Source organism: Sciurus vulgaris, assembly GCF_902686455.1.
Source record: "Sciurus vulgaris genome assembly, chromosome: 12".
NCBI lineage: Eukaryota > Metazoa > Chordata > Mammalia > Rodentia > Sciuridae > Sciurus > Sciurus vulgaris.
This window is the reverse complement of record NC_136473.1, coordinates 44488703-44515379: the sequence shown is the minus strand read 5'-3', so window position 1 is coordinate 44515379 and position 26677 is coordinate 44488703.

Genomic DNA, 26677 nt, shown 5'->3' with positions numbered 1-26677 from the left:
ACAGTCAAGGTCCGGTTCTCATGGCCTCTTCCCAGTTTGCTATCATTTGTGAGCCTGTGTCCTCAAGCAGTGAAGAGCTTAGTAAATAAATGGATTTTCAAGGGAGTGATTCTACAATTACTTTGCTACTTCTGTGTTTCTTTACTTTTTCCTTTTTGTAAAACCAAACTGACATCGTAATTAATCGCACAAATAGAAATTAGATTTTTGACCTCTTCTTCCATAGAGATGAAACTAGAAGTAGAGGGAGATACTTAGAAAGATGGATTTTAGCTCAATAGAGGGATGTCCTGTCTAACCATTGGAGCTGCCTCATGGACTGGACCACTCTGAAGGGTACTGAGCACTCTGTCAATGGAGCTCTGAAAGTAAAAGACTGCATTATTCCATGAGGGATATCAGAAAGAAGCTATCCACATTGGAAGGAAAGTGGTACAAAATCATCTTGGGGTCCCTCTGGACCCTGAGTCTTTTGTATGGCTGGGTACCCCAGTAGTACTGGAGAGTAGATTTCACTTCAGATCTGTGTCTGCTTCCATCCTCAGGAGAAGCACAGTACCCAATGTGAGGGAAAGGAGATGCTTGCTTTTATGCCTAATGTGCTTATGCCTAATGATTTTATTTCAGCTTAGGTTCAGGTCCCGGGCTGGGTACACACAGCCTTGCTGGGTGTGTCAATCCCTTTTCCGTGACTGAAATGAATGCCTGGAGTAATCAATTTATAAAGAGAAAAGGTTTATTTTGGATCAACAGTTTTGGAGGTTTCAGTCCATTATGGGTGGGACCTAATGGTTTGGGCCCGTGCAGGCTGCCATGATAGGGGGGTGTGGTGGATGCTTTGATGGGGTTGTATGGTGGTGCAGAGCTGTTCACCAGCATTTAATAATCTCCTTTGAGCACACTCCCTAGTGCAATGAAACCTCCCACTAGGCTCCACCTCTTAGGGTTTCCAATAACCTCCCATTAGCACCAAGTCGGGAATGAAAACTTTACCACATAGGCCTTGGGGAAACACCTAAGATCTAAGCTGAAGCACTGGACACTGAGGACTGAGGTGTGCCTGTTCAATTTCCACATCCATTCCAGTTTAGCCATTTGGATTTTTTGACTTTCAGTTTGGTTAAATGTGTGATTAATCAGGTAAAATATTTGAGCAGATTTTTGTGTAAAGACTGATTTGTGGGCTCTGTGGAGCAGTGTCATAAGTGTTAGAGTTCAGGTGGATTTCACGGAGTGGTAAGGAGGGTAGGTTGGGTAGGGAGAAAAGCAGGAATGCTTTCTTTTTTTGGATGCTTTAGAAATGTTGGTGCTTTAGAAATGTAGTTAAACTCATACTTTCAGGATCTGAGCAAGTAGGAATCTAAAGTAACAAGGAAACACTCTCTCAGTCCTTTCAACATTGCTGGGTATCTTCCCTGAGGAAGCCTGGACCACAGGGACTCAAAATATTCTGGATCCTACCAACAAACACTAATGTTGAGCTCTTGATTCAACAACACAGGCACACATGGTGTGAGTGATAGTCTGAATGCCTGAGGATGTGGCTTTCCAAGGAGGTTTTTGTAGAAGACAGATGAGAACTTTCTAGAAGGTTGCTCCAGGGTCAGAGGTCACTGGTGCTTGTCCTACTGAGCGAGAAGCAGGAGACAAAGAATGTTAGCTCTCCTGCAGGCAGGGGAAGCACTCTGATGATCTCCACTTGGTCTTTACAGGGCCCTTACTCAGCACCCTAGATTATGTTTTCCATAACCAAATTCATGGCAAAGAGACCCTCAGTCTCTAGTGGCACCTCTCTGTTACTGCCAAATATGAAGCCATATTTTAATCTTCTAGTAAGTGATATATTTTATCTGTGTGTTGGCACATATTTCAAGAAGAAATTTTTGCCTGTTATGTAGGGAATCATTATTCCTAGTTAAGAGGAGAGAACTAAAAGACAGAGCTCCATTATTTTGTTTCCAAAAAAGAAAAATCTTTTGCCGAAGATTCGCAAATGTAATAAATTGTCTTTATTTTAAACCCCCAAATATTAAACATTTGCATTTTTTGTCTTATCATGAAAACAATGTTTATATTTCTGCATGTTTTCACATTTTCTACATAACACTACTTATTAATGCATTTCATTTTCCATGTCATTAAATATTTTTCTGTAACAATATGTTAAATGACTTTATTATATCTCATTCTATGCATATACGAAACCCAATTAAAGAGTTAATTTCCTATTATCATACATTCACACTGTCTCCAATGCCATAATGACATATACTCCTTTCTAGCAATATCACAAGGATGTGTACTTATCCCCAAAACAGGCTCAAACAATTTCTTCAAGAAAAATTGATACAAAATGTAATCATTTTTAAAATTTTTATATCAATTTAGTAGATGACATCATCTGACAATTGCTTAAAATTACACTTTTTTTGTTTGTTTGTTTTGGTGCTAAAGATTGAACCCAGGGCTTTGCACATGCTAAGTATGTAATCTACATCCCTAGCCCCAAATTGCACCTTTCTGATTTGTAGGGCTGACTGTATTTTTAATTTAATTTAATTTTTTTATGGATACAATATCTTTGTTTTCTTTATTTATTTTAATTTTTTGTGCAGGTGGACACAACACCTTTATTTTATTTTTTTATATGTGGTGCTGAGGAAACCCAGTGCTTCCGGGCTAGGTGAGCTCTCTACTGCTGAGCCACAACCCCAGCCCATACTTTTAATTTTTTGTTGGTGATTTATTTATTTTCTTAAATTTCCCTGTTATTATCCTTTGCCTACTTAGGGGAGGGAAATGCATTTTTTCCCAATTACTTATAAGAGGTTTTAAGTCTATATTGCAGATAGGATCTGTTGCAAAGAAGTCTAGCATTTTGTCATTTGACCTCAAATTGTATTTATAGTATTTTTTCTTTATTTGATATATAGAAAATTTTAATCTTAATGTTGTCAGAACTGCTCAAATGCTGGAAGAAATTTTTTTAAATGTGTAAGCTATTATCTCCGTCTTTAAGAAACCTACAATTCAAAGTGGGAATAAGAGGTAAACATGTATGGGTGCAAAATAAGTGATAAAATATTTAAAACCACAGATTTCCACAAAGAAATGGGGTCGCCAGTAGGAGATGGGCCTTCCCAGAGTTCAGAGAATTCCTCTTAACGCTGCTGGTACTCATTCGCCACCCTCCTGATTGATGACCATGGAGTTAAGTATCAGCATGGACGGGAATAAAAAGCGTCTCTGGGTGGTTTGTGATTAATGGCATGCGAGTGTGACAATGAGCTTGGGTTACCCCTCCTGACATCCCTAAGTTATTTCCTCTCTCTGGACATCTGACCACATATTTATGCTAGCACTTCTGATGATATCGGTGAAATAAATTGTGTTTTTCTTTGCTTTGTGAAAACTCAGAAATGCATCTAGAAAAGAATTTAGGGTGAGTGAGAATGAGCATTAGCTCCAATGAGTTTCTTTTTGCAACTCTGAAGTTCTGTCTTGTTGTGCTTAAGAATGGAGCTCCCGCTTGGCTTTGTGCCCCTCTTAGCACCTTTCAGGGTACCCAGCACATTTGTCAGATTTTACAAGGTGTTTTAAAGATTCAAAGTCAATGAGAGCTTGCCATGCTGGACGTTTGAATGTTTGTGTTCCTCCAGAATCCAAGTTGACACTCAGACTCCAATGCAACAGTATTAAGAGGAAAGGCTTTTGGAAGCAATTAGGTCATGAAAGCTCTGCTCTCATGAATGGGATTCAGGGGGCCTGTTTGGCCATTTGTCTTTTCTGCCCTTCTGTCAAATGAGGACACAGCAAGAATGCACCAACTTGGAAGCAGAAAGCAGACACTGCATCTCCTGGAACCTTGATCTTGGACTTCCCAACCTCCAGAACTGTGAGCAACACACTTCCATGATTCATAAATTAATCTAATATATTTTATTATAGCAGCTGAAACTAAGATGTATGTGGTGGAAAGGGACAGGGAGAAATGACCATAGTTAAATGCTCTGGTTAAAAGGATCAGGAACAGAAACTCCAACTTGGACAGATGCTCAAGGTGACTCGGCCTCGTGTGTGGGATGGGAAGGGACAGCATATGAGGTATTCTTCTGGACAGTTCTGCAAAGCAATAGGACACATTCAGGGAGCTGAGTTTTTCCAGGTTCAGTGCACTTCAGCCAGTAGGTGTTGGTCAATGTTAATAACTGGGTCTCTGGGGCAATGTAGTCCTGGTTTGAAGTGTTTGCTGATTTCTGTGGCATAAATATTGCTGTGGGTGCCGGCAAGCTACAAATGGGAGGAGAGTCACTGCATGTGGAGCTGGGAAGAGATGGTGCCATGGGCTCTCCGGAGCTGGTGTGAGTTTATTTCATTTCTATGGGATTCTCTTGTTCATTCATTCATTCATTCATGGCTGGACAACTACTTCTTGAACCAGAGGGGGGAGAATCCAGCACATGGCTACAGAGCAGATGTCTCCTCAGGACTTCCGCCTAACAAACTGGAATCAGGGCTTAGATTAGAGGTAGCAGGACCTGATGTTAAGATGATAAGCTAAAGCACATTTCAGTCATGGCAGTGGGGAGAGAGGGGGGCTGGACTAGGAGAGCAACAGCTGTGTTCAGCACTCTACTCAGGCCAATTTCAAAGATAATTACAACCCAGTGGTTGACACCCTGAGAGCCTTGGCTGTCCTTCCCTCTCTTGCTCAGATCTGGCTCAGACATGGTTAAGAGCCAATTGGTTGAAGGAGAACACCAGAGACTCTGGAGCCAGGAACCGGGCAGGATAAAGACTTTAATAAACACCCAGAGAATGGATCCAGTGTCTTAATTTATCCACATATGGGGGAATTTGGTGTCACTATTATTTAGTCATTATGGGGAGTTACATTAAATAATTTATTCAAATCAACAAGTACTTGGAGGTAAACAACAGAGACACAATTTTGCTATTATGAAAGCAGCAGAAGGCAAAATAGTTTCAGATTGAGACAAAGGGAGGGATGACTGAATTGTGACAATAGGGACAGGAAGTGTGTCACTTTAGATAGGGTAGTCATGGTCTTTCTGAGAAGACATTTGAACTGAGGCTGGAAAGATGAGAAGGATCTCATTTTTCAAAGAATTGGGGGCAAAAACAGAAGGTAAAGCAAGTGCCAATGTCCTGGGGCAGGAAGAAGGAGGAAACATGCAGCATGTTTGAGAAAAGGGTAGGAGGATGGAGTGCTGAAGATGGTGAGAGGGAGCCTGCAAGGTATAGGGTGAAGCCAGAGAAGTAGGTGAGTCCTTGATCTTGTCCACAATGAGGAGTTTGGATTTTGTTCTAAGTGATATGGGAAGTTTCCTTATTACTCTTGGTGGAGTTCATGAATCGGGAAAATGGCATTTTCTAGGAGACCCACTCCTGGCCCCTGACTTACTAAATCTAACAAGATCCCCTGATTGTATGTTCTGTGGTCTTCTTGGGATATCATAACAAAATAACATGGTCTGACTGGCTTAGACCACAGAAAGCTATTTTCTCATGGTTCTGGGGACGGGAAGTCTAAGATCAAGGAGCCAGCATCCTTAGGTTCTGGTGGGGTTCTTTTTCCTTTCTTGCAGAAATCCCCCTTCTGGCTCTGTCCTCACATTGCACAGAAAGAGGGAGAGAGGGAGAAAGGTCTTCCTCTCCTTACAAAGCTGCAGTTCTATTAGGTTGGGGTTAGGGCCCCACCCTTCTGACTTCATTTAACTCTACCTACCAAAGACCTTGTCTGCAGATAAAGTGGCATTGGGTGTTAGCACTTTAACATACAATTTTTGGGTGCGGGAACAGTACAGTCCATAGCATGTACATTACCTCTGAGCAGCACTGATTTAATATTAGTAATTTGCAAACTTCAGCATGCATAGAAATCATCTGGAGGGAGTGATGAAATTCAGTGCTCAGAGTTTCTTATTCTGTTGTTCTAAATTTATTATTTTTTCCCCAAAATTTCATGTTTAATAAATTCCTAGGTGATGTTGCTACAGTTAGTCCATAGGCCATACTTTGAGTAGCACTGAATTATACAATGTGTTTGGGAGACCAGTTTTCAAAAAATGAAAATGTAAGATAATATAAACTTAATAAAAAAAAAAAAAAGAAAAAAAAAAAAAAAAAAAGAAGTCCAGAAGTAGCCGAGAGCGGTGATGCATGCTTGTAATCCCAGTGGCTCGGGAGGCTGAGGCAAGGAGGATCGCAAGTTCAAAGTCAGCCTCAGCAAAAGGGAGGCACTAAGAAACTCAATGAGGCCCTGTCTCTAAATAAATTACAAAATAAGGCTGGGGATCTGGCTCAGTGGTTGAGTGCTCCTGAGTTCAATCCCTGGTACCAAAAACAAAACAGAACAAAACAAAACAAAAAGTCTAGAAGTTCTGAAGGCCTTTCATATTTAGAGTATACTTAAATCATCATTCATTAAAATCTCATCTACGTTTCTTTGGTAACCTAAAAGTGCTTTGCAAGCATGTTGTTAACCTTCAAATCTACTCCAGGGAAATAGTGAATAAAAAATTTAATATGGAAAATAGAAAACTTGAGATCCAGATTAAGCAGTACTAGTTACAGGCAAAGCCGGAAGCAGGAAGAGGGGTTTGTTAAACAGAAGTCTGTCAATGCAATGTAAGGAGATGTCCGAGAGTGAGCGATGCTTTGTGCAATATTTGAATTAAGCATTGAACTTTGTACATTCATTAATGCACAGACATGAAGTTTCTCTTTTAATATTAAGAGTCTGCAAAAATCAACAGTGTCTTGGGTTAAGATTTCTGAAATCATGATAATGGAATCAAATAAAGATGATTTTATATTACTCGTGGTCACTCCTGGGAATTTGCAGCAACTAACCATACAGTTCTTCAAACACTGAAAGTTGTGAATTTTAGCAACAATGCAATAATGAATTACAAAAGCTGTATTGTTTTCATTATACCACCATTTTACCTAATTATTTCTGGTATAAACCCCAGTGGAAACAATGCATATTTTGTTATGAAACTCCAGCCAGAAACTTTGGACCTCAGACAAAAGGGAAACTTTGGCAAAGACTCCAGTATAAAATGGGGGTGTGTAAATTCCCATGTACATAAAATGAAGAATTAATATAAAAATGTCATGCCAAGAGTACACTACTTAATATTTGTGCATTTTCTATTAGAACTAAACTTGCTTTGAGGAGAACTGATTTTCCCCCCTATAATTCAAACATGTTATTTTAGTAGTTGTCAGGTATAACTCATTTCAAAGTGTGTCATTAAAAAATTCACCTAAAAAATGTTTAGAAGCAAGGTTAATGTATTTGCAGTTAGTTAAAAATTGTTCCTTGAAATAAATATAATATGAGGATGCTATTGACAAGTTTACTTTGGGCCACGCAATATTCCTAGAATACAATTTCTAGTTTTGAAGGTGATTGGAAGGACAGATGGTGCCCTAATCTTTGCAGATAAGTTTTTGTTTTGTTTTGTTTGCTTGTTTGTTTTTGGTACTAAGAATTAAGTTCTTTACTATATCCCAAGTCCTTTTTAAATTTTTTATTTATAGACAGGGTCTTGCTAAGTTGCTTAGGGCCTCATTAAGTTGCTGAGGCTGGTCTTGAACTTGTGATCCTCCTGACTCAGACTCCCAAGTCACTGGGTTTACAGTCATGTGTCACTGCGCCCAGGTGCAGGAAGGATTTTCTTACATGACCAATTTTTTGTTTTAAATTGCACTTTTAGTTTGAGATGATGTAGATTTTCCTGCTCTGTCAGTTATAATATAAAGAGATCCTGCACGCAACAGTTTTCCTCAATGGCAACATTTTGCAACACTGTGGTACAATCAATTATTATTGACATTAATAATTAAGATGCAGAACATTTCCATCACAATAGTATTTAGATAGTGTAGAGGGAAATAAGAGGGAGAGGGGTGTGAAAAATGGTGGAATGAGACAGACATCATTACCCTATGTACATGTATGATTGCACGAATGGTATGAATCTACATCGCGTATAACCATAGAAATGAAATGATGTACCCCATTTGTGTACAGTAAATCAAAATGCACTCTGTAAAAAATAAATAAATAAATAAATGATTAAAAATAAAAATAAAATAATAAAATTACAAAACAACCCCAGTGTCCCTCATGTTCCTTTTTACAGTCACACCCCACTTGCTTCCTGTCACCACTCCTATCTTAACCCCCAGCAACCACAAATGTATTCCCCATTTCTATAAATTATGGAAAAATTATATACACGAAATCATTCAGTATGCAACCATTTTTGATTGACATTTTCCCCTTGGTACAATTCTCCAGAGATTCATTCAGGTTTTGTTTGTTTGTTTGAAGTGGTAGGATTAAACTCAGGAGCTCAAGATGCTAGGCAAGTACCCTGTCACTGAGCTACATCCCCAGTCCCTCATCTGGGTTGTTTTGTGTATCAACAGATTACTCCTTTTTATTGCTGCCTAGTATTTTATGGTATGGATATACCACTATTTGTTTAACCATATACCCACTGAAAGTCATTTGGGCTATTTCTAGTGTTTTGGTCCTTATGAAGAGAGCAGATATAAACATTTACATGCATGTTTTTGTGTATACACGGGTCTTCATTTCTCTAGGATAAATGCCCAGGAGCATAGTTGCTGGGTCATATGGTTGTTGCATGTTTCATTATTAAGAAACTACCAGACTTTTCCAGAGTGGTTGTATGACTGTGTTTTGCTATGTTCTCATTAAATGATTCGCTCTTTTCCCTGTTGAGTTTGGAAAGTTCTTTGGATATTCTAAGTAGTCCATTGTCAAATGTGTGTTTGCAAATCATTTCTCTCACTCTGTAGCTTGTCTTTTCTTCTTAATAGAGCTTTTGAGAAAGCTAAAGTTTTAGTTTAGATGAAGTATAATTTATTAACTTTTAATTTCATGAATCATGGATTGGGTATCAAGTTCAAAAAGTCTGTATCAAAACCTGAATCCTGGAGATCTTTTCCTAAAGATTTTAGAGTTTTACATGTTGGTCTGTGATGCAATTTGAGTTAGTTTTTGTATAAAATATAAGACTTAGATTTGTAATTGTTGTCATCCTCCTCCTCTGCGTCCTCCTCCTCTTCCTTCTTCTTCCCTATCCTATTGTTGAAAATACTATTCCTCCACTATTGAATAGTCTTTTCATCCTTATCAAAAACTAACTGTGTAAATTTTTTAGTCTATTTCTGAGATATGTATTCTGTTCCATTGGTTGGTGTGTCTATCTTTCTACCAATATCCACACAGTCTCAATTACCATGTTACATAGTAAGTATTAAAATTGAGAAGACTGATTACTTCCACTTTATTCTTTTTCAAATTTGTGTGAACTCTTTTATTTCCTTAGCTATAAATTTTTAGCTTTGTCTGTATCCACAAAAATTCTTGCTGAGAAGATGATAGAAATTGTGTTAATTTTGTATGTTATTTGGTGATACTTAATAACTATGCAAAGACTTCTAGTCCATGAACATAGTATATCTATTTAGATCTTGTTTGATTTTTTTTCATCATCATTGTGTAGCTTTCAGTCATACAAAGTACACTATAATTTTTATTAGATTTATTCTAAGGATTTAAACATTGTGAGCAATTGCAAACTATATATTCTATTTTTAATTAATTTCTTTTTTTAATTTACATGTCATTACCAGTATATAGCCATTGATTTTGGTATACTTGTCCTGTATCTTGTAAGCTAGCTGATCTTATTTATTCTAATTTTTTAGTAGACCTTTTGAGATTTTCTATGTAGACGATCATGTTCTCTGCAAATAGGGACAGCTTTATCTTTACTTTGCTGATCTCTATGCCTGTGCTTTCTTTTTCTTGCCTCATTATATGTTATGTGACTAGAGATTCTAATAGAGGAAAATTGTTGGAAAACCCATGAAATCTTCTTTCTTTTCAGATTAGGATTTTTCACCCAGCCTTTTCAGAGGGAGTTGCAGGTCAAAAGGCTGGTAGCATTTGCTTTTCTTGCCTTCTTTCTTAGACTTCTCAGGTCTGAAGTTGTTTGAATGCACCTCTACTGCTTACCCACCAAGCCATGTCCATTACAGAACTCTTCAGGTGGTAGGGTTTTGCTTGAACCAGTAAGTCTCCATCCCTGACCCTAATGATTTCCAACCAAAAATTAAATAAAAATCTGACAAATTCTATAATTCATTATATAGATCTGAGGTAGAGTGGAGTTTAGTTTGCTTTAATTATGAGGTGGAGTTTCTACCTTAATCAAACCTCTTTAGTCATTTCCAGACTTCCAGTCATTTTTTTCTTATTTGGTCCATGTTAATGTAACTTACCCTTGGAGTCTACTCCCCTCCTCTTTTCTATTATCTTCTCTTTGAAAGTGAAACATCAAGGGGCACTGCAACCCAGGAAAACAATATGAGAACTAGTTCATAGGTGCCCAGCATTCTTGAAACACCAAGTGCCCAATAACTGCTTAATGCCCATGATTTACTTCAAGCATTTCTGATGACTTCCTTCTGAGGAACTCAAGAACAATTCACAGTCTCTCTTCTGCCACTGGCAGATTTCATATGATACAACATAAACCAGGGCTGACAGTCATTCCTATGTGTAGTAATATGTTTTATTGCTAGGGTGTTTTACATAATTATGAATGAAAACAGACTTCTACTCTTTAATCTGTAGACTCAGAATATTCCTGGCTCCAAGAAGAGCACTTATATTTGTTGCTTTTGTTACTAATATTTCCCCAATTGCTCAAAGTGTTTTATGTCTCTTAAATACATTAACAAGGAACCTGAGTCTTTGGAATTGGGTAGATATATAAGGAAATTGTCAGTCTTCCCCAGCTAATGCAGCTGGATAAGAGAGCTGGGTACTGGTCATGTGCAGAGCCTTTAGTACAACATGACATAGGCTCCAATCAAGTGGTATCTCTACCAGTAACATCAGTTATTATCCAGCATGGACTCTGTCTTATAAGAAGGTACCAAGACCTTAGTTTGTGTTTGGGGGAACTAGAAGGAAAATACCTCTGAATTATCTACATTAGTTAAGACTAAAGAGTATACCAACTTTAAAAGGAGCATTCTTTTAGTTCGAGGCATGTGATGGTGTCAAACTAATTCTTGGTTGCTACAGCCAAATGGAGCATAGAAAGTGATGTTGATCCATCTACCAGATATAATGGCACCATTTTTGTATGGCTAGCATCTAGTGCTTTGAGCAAGATGACATTAGTTCTTGACTGGGTTCACACCTCTGGGATAGCAGAGATGATATTCTCACATAAATAATTCAGATAATCATAAAATGAAACCTCTGAAATTGTGAGCCCAAATAAATCTTTCTTCCTATAAATTGATTTTTCTCAGGTATTTTGTCATAGTGATAAAAAGCAGACTGACATAGGAGATCATGAATATGACCCTAGCACAAACTGCTTTTGATACATTCTGATAGCTATGTGATTGTGTTCATATGTTCATATCTTATTTCATTATTATGTTGTCTACTTCATAAGAGCACAGTCGATGTCTTTCAGTTCTCTGTAGTATGGTACTTGGCATTCAAAAGTGCTAGTAACTGCTCTTTATGAGTGATGGTTGGAATAATAAAGAAAGGAGACAAAGCTGAGAATTTGGAAGAAAAAGGAAGAAAAAGACAGTGTTCAACTCCATCGTTTATAAACTCAATATTTTAAAAATGCACCATGTTGGGCTGGAGTTGTGGTTTAGTAGTAGAGTGCTTGTCTAGCAAGCATGAGACACTGGGTTTGATTCTCAGCACTGCATGTAAATAAATAAAATAGAGGTCCATTGAAAATTAAAAATTTTTAAGAATGCGCCATGTTTGAGTTATAGTGCAACTTACATGCTCTCCCTTTGTGAACTGTTCTAGAATGTACCTACAATATATACCTGCTGTATAAATTATAGCCACTGCTCTGTTTCAGCCAGGTGAATATTGTATACTAGAAAATGTTGAACGTTGTCAAGTTAAGGATTGATTTAAATGTAGTGATCATATCTTGAGTAGTCAAAGAGTAATTGGGGAAGGCAAGCTGGTTTTATAGCAGAGGATTACAGGAAATATTACCTGAATCTTTTCAGGTTATCCTTTTAGGATGCAATATTTCATTAGCTGATTGTTATTGAGACAATGGAGGAATCGGTTCCAAAATAGTCAATTACTTAGTCCAATTTGGGTAATAAAAACATTCTATGAATTGAAATATAGTTAACTTTGAAAGGAAACCATGCCTCCCTGGAGGCTGTTAAATGGTTTGGGGAAAATGGTTCTACTATTTGCCTCTTTGTTGCAACATTATATGTTGGAAAAATATACTTCATTGTATTTGGTTCATTTTAAAGACTTTTCAGTGCAAACTGCTAGGCTTTCACAAAGAAAAACTTACAAAAGGAGTTTACAGAGGAGGAACTTAGGTTTGAAAGAAATAGTAGGATGCACCCAAAGTAAAGCAGAGTGGACATGGCAGCCTCCATGTTTTGATTCTGAATCCAGTTACATTCCATTAATTTATGCAGCAAAATCTACAAATTACCAATGACTCAGAAGGCATCCCTCATATATGTTAGGACACAAAAGTGTTGAGATTTAGGGGAATTTCTAAATTGTACACAGCTATTTTATTATTATTATTAATTTGACTTTTTTTTTTAGTAGTAAGAGTACATATTCTACTCAATAATTACTAGATGAGCATATTATTGCTTCGCTTGGAAAGTCTTTTTTTTTTAACTAATATTTTTTAGTTCTAAGTGAACAGAATACCTTTATTTTATTTTTATGTGGTGCTGAGGATTAAACCCAGGACCTCAAGTGTGGTAGGCGAGTGCGCTACCACTGAGCCACAACCCCAGTCCACTTGGAAAATCTGGGGTTGAATTTGATTTTGTTTAGGAGAGCTGCGAATGAAATAGTCATAAAGTCTCAATGTTCTTGACAGATGCCATCTGCCACCATTGTCTTCTCTGCCATGCATTTAAGATCAGTCTCCTGTCCTAATGCAGGACACTCACCAAGCAGCTCAGAAGGAGGGTTTTCTTGGGACATAAAATGGTGCATCTGGTCTTCTGCTTTTAAAAATAGTTTAAGTACCTCCACCTGTCTGTTAATTAGCTACATTCTCTAACCTCTACTGTAGAAGTATACGTGAACACATACATCTGTCCTTGTCCCATTTTTACACTGGACCTGAGCAACAGTCTGTGTTGACTTTTTCTAGCTGGACTCATAGGAGGTATCCAGGGCTGCTGATGTCCTATCTGAATTCTCCAGGGCAGTTGTGTTAGTCAGTTTCTGTCACTATAACAAAATATCTGAGATAATCCACTTACAAAGAGTAATGGTGTATTTGGGCTCCTACTTTTGACCAGTTGGTCCACTGCTGTGAGCCTGATGCAGGGCAGTACATCACATCACGGCAGTAGAGCACGGTGGACCAAAACCACTCACCTCATGGTCAGGAAGCAAAGAGAAAGAAGGAGGGGCCAGGGACCCACAATCTCCTCCCACCTCCCCAGTGATCCAAGGCTTCCCATAAGGCCCCACCTCTTGAAGGTTTCACCATCTGCCAATAGTGCCACTCTGAAGACTGCACCTTTAACACACGGGTGTTTGGGGACATAAAGATCCAAGCTACAGCAAAAGTGTTTGCTCATGAGGACTTGTGTCTAAAGTTAACCCATTTATGCAAGGAATTGGAAGAGCGTGTCTAAGTACCAAGGACACTATGGAGTCATTCTCTGCTGTCTGACTCTTAATGGGGCCTGGCAGCCCTCACCACTAAGGGCTTCTCTGGTCAAAATGTGTTCTGGGACACATTCTGTCCCCTCAAATTTGTCTTTGATAAATATCTTAGCTGCTGTGACTTTGAAGTCTGTCTCTGAAAGAACAGAACAGATTCAGATGAACTATGTCTTTGTGTACTTGATGAGTTTGGAAACCATGCAATATTCAGGGAGCTCACACGATTCCTTATTTCTCTGCATCATACCTTTTCAAAATCACCTATGACCCCCTTCCTCCTGCAGAGTACATAGTAGATACTAAATTGAATATTGTTAGAACTAAAATATTTTGAAAAGTAGAAATGTTGTATTCTGTATACAGAAAGCACCACTGACTATCACTTCTCTAAATTATGTAAGATCCTAGGTTGCAAATTACTTTATTTGTGGCAGACTAATTGAATTAATGGTCCCACGTTATCTAATGTCGTGCTCTTTGTGATTATGCCTTTGTAGGTTTTCCCATGAAGCAGTGGAATACAGGGCTTAGATCTAGCTTGGTGGTAAAGGGCTTGCCTAGCATGCTTGATCTGGGTTCCATGTCTAGCACCCAAGAAAGACAGGACAAAAAAAAAATGTATTTTTCTGACCTTGAGTTCCCTTGAGTTCTGAGTTTGGACATGCAACTCGTATTGTTTAAAGGGGTCTTAGCAGACTGGAGAAAAGGAGAGATAAGCAGATTCTTTAAAAGGTGCTCTTCATTTCTGCTTCTTCTCTCTGCTTTCATCATGATAACATCCCTGTGCTAGAAAGTGAGACATCATCCCATTTGTCCCCACAGAGACCATCCTAGACTAGCTGATAGGCAGCTCTGCCATATGAGAGTCCAGCCAAGATCAGCAGACGTGTCTAGCCAACTTGGGTGACTGTCATTGTATGAGTAAGCCCAGCCAAGTCCAGAGACAGTGCCCAGCTGATCTCTAAGACTCATGAGCTGAATAAAAACTTATTATTTTATATCACTGACTTTTGGGAGGCTTATTGACCTATATCATTGTGGCAATAGATTAATAAAATATTAAACACATACCATCTTTCTTTGATTAAGGTGTCACTTTGGAATTTCACAGTAGAATTATTGCTGCAAAAATTTAATATTTTTGTCCAGTCATAGACATGAAGACGTTAAATATCTTCATTCTAGCAGACATAAGGAAAGTATAGGGGATGTGGGTATATATACACAGACACTCTTACAATAATGGCTGTGTATTTATTTCTAGAAGAAGATTTGTGGCATGGGGTATGAGAAACATAACAATGTTTATGACAAAAAAATAATATTGTGGTCAGGTGAAAAAATACACAATTTTTCTATATACCCAAATTGCAGAAAGATAAATAATCAACAAAAACAAAAATAGTTTAAGACTTGTGGTTTCTTGTCCTTTGTCTTTTTTCTCATAAAAATCATGAAACTTGGATTACTTAATTTCATATTTAAATGGATTCTGGATAAGTATAAATCAATTAGTTATATTTAAATGTTTGACACTATTTGACATGTGGAGTATCAGGATTCTTTGCAAGCAACAGAAACCTACGGTGGCTTAGTTAATCAGTAAAGGCGTTTATTATAATTTAAAAGGGAGTTCATGAAGGGAACACAGGAGGACCATGTGGAGATGGATATACTCTAGGGCAGCTCTTAGGATCACAAAAGGAAATAAGAGCAAAAAGAAACAAAGTCAGAGAGATTAGAAAAATCTGATGTTCACTGCAAATTCATCAGTGAACCTGATGTTCACTGACAAGTCCTTCATATACAAGTTCCCTTCTACTGGAAGGAAACAAGGTGGGTCTGAGGCTGTGTTGGTTGAAGGAAACACTGGATTGTTGTCTAAAGATAACTGGGTATGTGAATCATCCTGGTGTTTCATATGATTAAAGGTGAAGATAAACTCCTACCTTCTCAGGTCGGCTGAGGCGATGCTCCCAACTGCTGGAGAAGCCTGAGTTGATGCTACCCAGATGTACAGGGTGGTTTCAGATTGAGCAGGTAGGGACCTACCTACTGTGGACTGTGGAACTCTAGTGAGTTTCTTGACTTCTCTGACCCTCAGTGTCTTTATCTACAAAGTGAAGATAATATCCAGAATTAATGCCTTATAGCATTCTTGTAGAAAACCCCAGGTACAGAACCCCTCAGTTAAAGTTAGCTCCAGGGGAGGCCTGGTCATTCAATTTTCATAACCCTGAAACCTAGGACAGGTGGCGGTGGTTGTGGTTGTGGGGAAAGACCACAGGATTTAGGCCAGGTGAGCTTGGCTACCAATCTTGGTTGTACACCAATGAGACATGTGACCCACCAATGAGACCCTGAGCAACACACTTACCCTCTCTGACCCTGCGTTCCTCATTTGTACAACTGAACACCAACCCTGGGGATTTGGAGGGTTCACTGACAAGTCCTTCATATACAAGTTCCCTTCATGTTTACAGAGTGCTTGGTCCTATCAGGAATTTAGTAGAGATCCAATAGTGGATCTAAGACACACTTCGTGTGCCTAATATGGATATAGTGTGGTCTTATCACATAGCCTTAAATGGAAAAGTGGAACAGGGCAAAGAATTGAAGTCATTGAGTAATATATTACTCAATGTATTATTAGCCCATGGAACCAGTAAGGCACATCATCTAGCAATGAGACCAGTCTAGCACTATGCACTAAAGAAGTCCTCGTGTCCTCATCAGATTCCTGTTCCTACAGTGACTTCCTCCTTGGGGAATTTCATTCAGACATTTGATTGTGGCAAAGGCTGAGATGTCTGGGTCACTAACCAGGCCCACTTCCCTCAGTGACATCACAGACAAAGTGACTTTCCTTCTCTTTCTCTTCTGCTCCCTCCTAATTAATTTAATTGAGGGTGATACAGAGAGAAACATAACCTTATATCTATGTGTTACATTTTTACTTCTTTTCAGATACCATTCTTAGTCCAGAAAGTGCTGTAATACACAGAGGGGGAAAGGTTCAGGTCCCTGAATTTGGCAAGGATGTACAAAGTGAATCCACTCACGCCAGAAACATTTTAGATTTTTTTTTGCAATAATATTCTTGGTCAAATCTTTTCAATGTTTGGCTATATTTTTACTCCATCCTTATAGTTGCAAGGGTTGGGGGAGGGAGGCAGGGTGGGCATGGGTGGTAACTTTTAGGAAAGAAGAAAGGAACGAGGGGTAGGGAGCATTTCAAGGAACACACCAGGATTCAAGTTCATATTCTGAAGATATACCGTTGGGTTAACTCCTCTATATAAATACAGTGGAATCTCATCTACACAGACCTCACATTGTAGGAAATCTTTTCCTCCACCCCCTCCTCCTGCCCTGCTCTTGCAGTCTCTGATACATGCATTCTCTCTTCTGGACTAGAATGGAGATGCTATATCCTCTAGAGTGACATTTCTTAGAGAGAAGAGTTTAAAAACTTGGCAGACATTCATGTCAAAGCAAAGAGCTCTATTTAGGGCAGAGCTATTGAGCGAAAAGATAATGGAACTTGGGAAATCTGCTGTAGTTTAGCGTCTGTGATTCATTCACAGCCAGAGCACAGAGTTCTTCCTTTAAATAAAAACAAAACAGTAATTTGCTAAGATGATGGTGTCTGGTCCCTGTGTGCTTCAGATGGCAAGGCCTCCCACAGGGCTTTCTCCAGAATTTTTGTTTCTACTAACCCTCTGAGTGACTGCTGAGATTTCAAGGCTTCTGCTTTATCAAGGAGCAAAATAGTCTCTGGGCACAGGATCTGGTGTTTTTATTTATCCTGTCTATTGAGCGTCTCAGGCAAAAATCTGATAATTTCACTCATTTAGAAACCCTGTCATTATGAACACTCTCTAACCCCATCCCGAATCTTCTTTTAATCTTAGTGATTAATTTATTAAACGTACTGTTAATTTGGTTTCAGGCACTGCTCTGGGTTAAAAGATGTCAATATTTGTTAGTGGCACAATACATGTGAGCCTGTTTTCGTTTGCATGTGGAACCCAAGAGCCTAAAATTGTGCCAGGCAGAGAGTTTGATCTCAGAATATATTTGCCAATGAATAAAAATAACTCATGGCAGACATGTAAGGAAGGGCATTTATAAATGAGGAAATTGGGAGTTCAAGAAGCAAAGGGACTGCCACAGAGCCCTATGGCCAGAGAATGGAGGAGCAGGTACGGGGCAGAACCAGCTATGGGCTACTGCACCTGTGGTCTTGGCTACTGGGAGGTGCAACCTTGCTTTCCCTCAACCTTATTCAGGAAACTCATGTTCCAGAAAGACTGGTCTCTGAATAATAATACCCAACCCTGGCACATTCCTGCTTTGTGCTTGACGTGTATCCCCCAATCCATTGCTAACACATACCCATTGTTTTCTCTGTCCTCTTTCCTATTGGTACTGATTATCTTTTAATGCCCAGCCAAAGCCCACTTCCCCTCAAGCCCAGCCTGCCTCAACTGGTAGGGTCTCTCTTGGCCTGTGCAACTCTTGCACATTCAGCCTGGGTTCAGGTTGTGACAATCTCTGACACCCAGCACACGGCCTCAACAAAGAATTCTTGGCTAGTGGAAAAAGGGAGAGATGCCACTCATCATCCTTTGCCCCAGCCCCTCACCCCTACTATGTGCCATCTTCTTTTTTGTGGTAATGAGAAATCTCATCTAAGGGGGCCAGAAATGAAAGAGAGGCAAAATGAAACTGAAGATAAGCTTTTGTGTAGGAGAGGTAATTTGGTACTGTGACTCAGAGCATGAATGCTACCCTCAGTTCACTCAAGTTGGAATCCCAGAGGTACCATAGTAAGGATGTATTTGCTGTTTAAGAAATCATCCCAGAACTTGGCGGGGGGGTCATCAGTGCTGTTTCTCCTGAGTCAAGGCTGAAGTCATGTTGTCAGCCAGGGCTGCAGCCATGGAGGCTCACCTGGTGTGGGTGGATCAGCTCCAAGGTGGCTTGCTCACAGGGCTGGCATGTTGAGCAGGCTGTTGACAAGAAACCTCAGTTTCTTTCCATGTGGATCTCTCACTTCTGCTGTCACATGGACCAAACCTGATACAGTGTGTGGTGAAACAGCACAAGGTCACAGATACCGGAAGGTGAAGATTATTAAGGAGCATCTTGGATGCTGACTACCACATCCACCATTTAGTTATGGACAATTTAGTTATGGACAATTCATTTTAAGCCCCATCTGTCAAATGGGTTTGTAAGAATTCATTGAGTTAAAACAGATGAGGTGCTTAGATTACTCTTCAAATATTGGTTACTATTATTAGAGAAAGCAAACTCATCACACTGCAGCAGAGAAGAGGGAGTGATGATATGAGTTAAAACTTTCACTGCTACCATCTTTGGTAGTTGCATGAGAATCAGATCTGGGACTTTTTGCATGCTGGTTGTTAGGCAAATGCCAGTGCTACATAATTTCCACGTAACCTTTGAGGTTGTCATCACTACATCTCATGCAAATCACATATCTTATGGTCAAAATACAGTTTCTGTGCCACCTAGTCACAACACTGATTGTGGGGTTCATTACAGAATTTATGTCTTTGGGAGAACTGCACAGAATATAAATTACTTCTTGTGGATTCCATGTTTAACAGTGATTAACCACATCCCAGTCTGATTGCTCCTTTGCAAAAATCTAATCATAAAGAAACAGACATACACACTCAAAATCAACTGACACCTTGCTTTCACAATAGATATTTTCCTGCAACGACATGTATTTCTTAAATTTTTGAAACCAAGTAATGTAGTTTACTTCAATAGTACATTCTCAATTCAGAGATGATTAATCCTGATGTTCTCTCTAATGACAATGGGTCTTAACATTTTTTGCTAAAACTTTCTTTCTTTTTGGGGGTATGTGGGATTGAACTCAGGGGCACTTGACCACTGAGCCACATCCCCAGCTCTATTTTGTATTTTATTTAGAGACAGGGTGTCACTGAGTTGCTTAGTGCCTCACCGTTGCTGAGGCTGGCTTTGAACTCGAGATCCTCCTGCCTCAGCCTCCCAAGCGACTGGGATTACAGGTATGTGTCATCATGCCTGGCTTAAAACTTACTTTCTTTGTCCCCTCGTTGTCCTCCGCTTCTCCCACCCCTATTTTTTTTTTTTTTCATCAAGAATTTAATGATCTAAAAACACTTAAAGCCATTAGGAAGTTACCATAAGGAAAAGAATCCTTTCACAATATTATTAATTCATGGCTCTGCTGGGGCCCTAAGTTCCAGCATGTGTTCTGAGGACAATATTCTGGAGACAGGCGTCTGAAGCTGAGGACCTCTGACTCAAGAGCCCTGGGATATTGATGATGCAGAATAGAAAAGTAACTTCTTGTCTGCTTTGCTTACTTTGTCTGATAGTTTTCTTGATAGGTCTGGGTTTATGCTGGAATTAAAAAAGGAAATTCTCAAAGTCACACACAGTCTATATTATAGTCACAAACATTGGAAGAATGTCAAAGGGAGATTTGGGAGTGAGGAAGTAGCAGAGTTAGATTGAAATTCGAGTCCACCAGTTCACCAGTTCATACCTTGGCAATGTGGTTAAGACAACAATAATATATCAGGGGGCCTTCCAACTCTGGCTGGGAAAGCTACAGATTATGGGTTAGTTTCTTTTCCTTTGTACCTAGAGTGGAAAACTGGCCCCAGTTTGAAGTCATTTAGCACTGTAGGGAACTAAAGACAGTTCCAGCTTGGACCTAACATACCCACTAGAAAAAAATTACATTTTATTTTTCAGTGAATTGTGTGAGCATTCTTAAAATAATTGAGGAAGCTATATTCAAAGACAGGAGACTATCTCTGGAAGTTCTTTGTTTCAAAGGGAAAAGAATATGAAGCTGTCAGACACGGGGTTTCTTCCCACAGCTTGCATTTTGAAGCTCAATCTCTGTTCGACTTCTGCTAAATGAAAGAGTTGTTTTTAATAATCATGTTGTAAGCAGAGGTGGATTTTTTTAAAAAATCATTTACATGGGGATTTTAAGATCCCTTCGTGGTTGTTCATTGGTTGCCTGAAGGCACCCCCAAATTCTGATTCTGAATGATTTCTCTCTGGTTCCCCTGGGGCAGGTGAAAGATGGCTGAAATTTTCTTGCTACTTCTAATGAGTGATGGTATGTACCAATGTTCAGGCCCAGGTTTTCAAGACCTGGCAGCTTCCACTTTGTTTCTTGAAGCCCTGAACTGCCATGTAAAAAGTCCAACTATTGCTGGATGGGCTGTGTAAAGGGGCCAGGACACCAAAAAGAAAAGGTGAGGGTCCCAGCATAATCTGGCTCTCCTAACACCCTTGCTCCACTGCCAGGCAGACATTTGGTGCCATCTTGGACCCTCCATCTTGGATGACCATGTAGCATCCATGGTCAATGCCATGTGCAACGTGGTCCAATCCTCCTGAATTTCTGACACACACAGACTATGAGAATAAATAGTTATTTTTGTTGAGAAGCAGGCCTTTAATAAGAACCTTTGAACCATCTAAAAAAAAAAAAGTTCCTATTTTAGGAACTCCCTTCCAAGACACATGACTCATTTATAAACCACCTGCAGATTACAATCTACAGCACAAATTCCAGGCAGTGTTGGGGCATCTAAATTTGATTAGGCAGACAAAAAAATTCCTATATTAAATTCTTATCTGGTTTTGAAAACTTTCTCATAGCCGCCTTGAGAACAGATGCCATTCATTCTTATTGACCTTTGCTCGACTGATCATAATCACATTCCCTGCCAGAAAATGCAGTAGATTAGAACAAGTCATCATTCTTAATAGGCTATTTCAGGAGCAATATATTAAATTTGTAGAAACCTCATTCCAGAACATCAAGGGCAATTTTATTGAGGAAATGTAAGGACTAAGCTCTTCTACCTCAATAAGAACTCAAAGGTTTTGGATGTCTAAAGTCACAAATTGATTCGATATACTTCATACTTGGAGATATAACTCCTCTGTCTCAAATAAATTGATGATTTCATTCAGTCTTTGCTCTGTGCATTGTGTGTATTGTTTTGCACTGATAGATAGACTCCTGTTTATCTAAATGATCCGTCAATAGAAGGTACAGGTTATTCAAATAGTTTACTTAATTGAAAATTTCTATCCACACTATTCAGCATTGACCTATTTCAAAGAATTATAGGCATATAAAATACCTTAAAATTTCTACCAAATCCTACTTTTGCACACCTGCAAGGTCCTTGCATTCCTATGGTACTCAAGGGCAGTGGTAGAAACTGCATGCTGTAGATGAAGAAAGTTCAGAGACTGGGAACTGTGTTAAGTCTATTTGAATCCAAAATTGTGTAAAATTGTTCCCTCATAGCAAGTTGCTCATTGCTAATTTCTTCTTTGGTTTCATAACACAGAGTTTGGGAAAAAAAATGCATCCATCTCTTCATTTGAATTTTCTTGGTGTTCTTAGGTGGTGTAAATGGAATGCTTCCTGTGCATAAATAAGTACCTATTCCCTGGAAATTAGAATTTCTGCTAAGCTCCCAGAAGTGGTAGGAGAGAACTGCATGAACAGAAGCACATTTGCCCCTAAGGAAAGTAAACCAAAAACCCAAAAGGTAGAAGTGTTGAGAATATAACTGGAGTGAGCACTGTCTTGTTGAAAGCAGAGGACCACCACTGGTGGAGTGCACTGTGGTCACCAGGTCCTTGCTAGTTCATCTGTGACTTAGAGACTGGCTTCAGAACTTTGTCTCTACCCTCAGTGCACCTGTTTACCTCCCTGGGGAGTTAGGTGGTGGTTGTAGTCATCCCTTCATTCTCATATGTGGAAGAGGAGACTCAGGCATAGGAGTGTGGAGTTCTCCACTTTCAAAGAAATTGGCACCACTTCCTGAAGGATACAGTCTCTCAGGCAGGTGAAATCCTGAAAACGAAGCCGTAGAGGTGAAATCTGATTTGAACGTGTCCTGAAAATCAACGAAAGATACCAGAGGGGTAAATGAATAAGTAAATGTCATGCTTTTTATGTACAGTAGATGATTGAATTAATGGATTAATTGAGTGATTTAGATCTAAGATATTGGGTTTTCAAATTTCCAAATATGAAATGCCTTTTGGATTGCTGGGCACATAGCTTCATTCCTTAATTCATTGTCCATCTCTCAATTCATTATTCATCGAGTGCCGACTATCTATCTGCCAGGCTCCGTGCTAAGTACTAAAAATATAGCATGAAATTAGCCAGCTATGGTCCTTGCCCATGTGGAGCTTATACCAAGAGGGAAAGTGATGTACATAAGTTGTTACAAACACTGTCAATTACCATGTGATAACGGAGATGGACGGGGTTCTGTGACAGCATGAAACAGGGACCCTAATCCAGAAAGGTAGCTGATCGTAATACCCTTCCCTTTGAAAGAGACACTTAGGTTGATAGTAATTAGCTAACGTGGAAGTGGGGAAAGGTGTCTGGGCAGAAGAAACAGCAGTGGGAGGGTCCCAAGGCTAGATGGGGCTTGTCACATTATAGAAACTGAAAGAAGACTTATTAGTCAGTGAAGGTAGTATGTAGAGATGACCAAGGATCTGACAGAATATTTTAAAGATTTGGGATTTTATGCTAATGACCTTGAGGAAGCACTAAAGGTTTTAAGTAGTGATTTAATTAAATGTGGATTTTTAACAGACGACCTCAGCTGCCCTTTGGATAATGTATTGGAAGGCAGGAGAAGGGAGACAGAATAGTTAGAAGGCTGATGCAGAATCCAGGAGGGAGATGCTGGCGGAGGTGGGGACAGGAAGGGACCTGGGGTGGTGCCATCCCTCCTCCCCCCACATGCTCACTCTACATAACACCACTTATTTATAGTGAATACCACTAGAAAGGGAATAGGGGCAGGGTGGGGAGATTGTCACAAGTCCTGTCAATTGACTTAGAATCAATTTTATTTCACTGTTTTAAAAAAAGATCTTGGAAATGACATGTGTAAATGTTGAAAATATATCCCCCAAATTCCCTACTGTATTGAGAGCTACCCCTTGCTCTGATCTGAACATGACCTACTTATTTGTTTAGAATTTACCAGGGCACTGTCCTAAGTACTTTGTATATATATGGACTCTCACAATATTTACCTTTATAGTATTAGTAAGTTCCATCATTATCCCCATTTTATAGATAAGAAAATCTAGGCACACAGCACTTAATCAACTTGCAGAGGGCCACAGTTAGTGAGTAGCAGATGAATGGATGAAGAAGCAGGTGACTGCCCTCTTCCATCTCAGTCCATACAGGGCTGCTGCTCTCAAATCTAACCTTTAAACAGACACAACCCCAAATCCAGCTCCATCAGAATAAATCTTCAGGAGATTCTACAAATCATTCTGCTTCTTTCCCTTTATACCACAGGCTGGTAGTTACTCTTCCTATAAAGGAATCTGATTTCCTTTGTGCTCTGACATTGAGAAAAAAGAAAATGTGAACAGGTGGTACCAAGGCCAGAAAGTGTGACCATAGGCAGAGAAGGACACTTAAATTTTTCAGTTCCTTAGATAATCCTTTGGAGGATGAAGCTTATAAGCCACTAGTGAACCTGAGGCTCTGGCCAACCAAACCTTATCCCATCTGTTTTGTGTTTAGAATGGGCTTTTCATTTGTGGAGAAGTTTCAAGTCAGGGATTATGTTAATGCCAGAGATGGAAACATTGCCAAAGGTAAGATCATTCAGATGGGAGTCCTTGGAGAATCTCTAGAAGTTTGATGCCTGACACATAATCTGTTCCCCTAGTGACTGGGTGTAAACCTGCTTGGTCCCCTTCTGGCCCATGATTTCCCTGTGACAACTAAATAAGATGTGGGAGGAAGACGAGACAAAGCAGGGAGAGGGACATGGAGACAGGGAGACAGGGAAAGACAGGAATGGTTAGGGAGGAAAGCATGCCCTCATCCAGACTATCAGGATAAGCGTCCACGTGTGTGTGGTGTTCAGAAACCTGGACTGTCCACAGGTGACACCCTCATTTTGATTTATCCTTAGCTATATTACCACCACATCGCAGAGGCTCTGCCATTGAACAGATCTTCTTGGCTACTTGTTAAAACAGGGGCGAGGCATGTCTTTTTATTACTTGCATTTCTCATGGTCCCTTTGGTACCCATCCCAACAAAGGTTTTAAGAAAAATGTCCATATCAAATTCAGAAAAATAAAACATGCCTAAAATGTGGAAGAGTTATGTTTGTCACTGTCATTAGAGAACATTTGGAAAGCTCGAAGGCAGTACTTGAAGGTCAGTTTATTAGTATTCAGAGAGTAGCATCTTCAACACAGAGATCTCTGGGAAGAGCATGGGTCACCCGTAGGCCTCCATCTTTACCAAAGATGACACAATGAGAGGAAGTGGGCTCAAACGGCAATATGACGACTTGTGTCAAGGATAATACAAATAGACAGTAAAAACAAAGCCTGTGTGTGGGGAAAGACTCTGACAGTTTACCCAGGCCCTGGTGTCTGAAGCCCAGGATTTTTTTTTTAAACTGTATCCTGAAAATAGCTCAAATAAATAAATAAATTAAATAAATAAATATATAAATAAATGGAAAGGAAGAAAAAAAAAGTCATTTTGTTGTACCAACAGTAATATTCCTGACAATTTGGAACTCAGGACCATTATGCTACTTAGTCATAGGACCCAGGTCACCCCATCTGCCATTAGAGGTAGGTGCAAGAGAACGCATAAGAGCATAATGTAGGTGGTAGTGGTTGAGGCTGATGGAGATGTGGGGGGCACTGATGAAGGTGGTAGAGGTACTGATGAAGGTGGTGGTGGTACTGATGGAGATTGGGTGATACTCATGGAAATAATGGTGTGGCTGGGGATAGTGGAGTTCCTGATGGAGATGTGATTGTATTGGTGGAGATGGTGGAGTTACTGATGGAGGTAGTGATAGGACTGATGGAGTTGATGATGGGAATGATGGCGATGGTGGAGATCTTGATAGATACAGTGGAAATACTGCAGAAGATGATCGAGGTACTGATGGAGACGATGGAAGTCAGGGGTTAGATACAGCAATGATGATGATATGGAAAGTCTGGCCTTGCGAAGCTAGTTAGAGACAAAACTTCTAAGACTTGAATAATTTTATCTTCTTTTCCCTGGTCTCATGTCAAGGAACTGTCGTGTTGGTTAAACCAAAATATTCCTTGCATTACTCCCATGCCTAAGATATAAAAAGAACTTATTAGAGGAGTTTCATTTTTAAAAAAGATATGGGGAGAACTTCAGGGTTGGCTTTGGGTTGATATCACTTCTCATTCATACCTCAGAAATTCATGTGCCTGAGTGTGTGTGTGTGTGTGTGTGTGTATGTGTGTGTAAGGAAAGGGCATTTTTGAATGCTGTTTGTCCATTTTGCAGAGTCCTCTTAATTAATTTCATGGGATAAGTGAGGGAGGCTCATAGCACATGTCTGGCCATTTCATCTTTGTTCTTGTCTCTGTGGGAATTAAAAACAGAGACTATTTGCCAACAAGACCTGCCTGAATAGATTTTCTGAGAAGATGAGGGATGGAGTCTTCCCATGGTAACACCACTTCTTCCTTCCAGAATTCCCATAGAGGGTTTCCCTCTAGCAGTGAAGAAGTGGAGTCCTCTCAGGTATTGGAATACTTGGCCTTTTATTTTTAGTTTCTCACCTGAAAGGGAACTTGAGACACCTTGTTGGACTTAGTTCTTGAGTGTGACATTATGGACTGAGAAAAGGAGAAGTTGAATTTTTCAGAGAATGGTTGCCCCTGCTGACAGGAATCAAATTTATAACACCAGGAAAGTCTGGTTTTGATTCTTGCCATCTTCCTGGGATAGTGGGTGGCTGG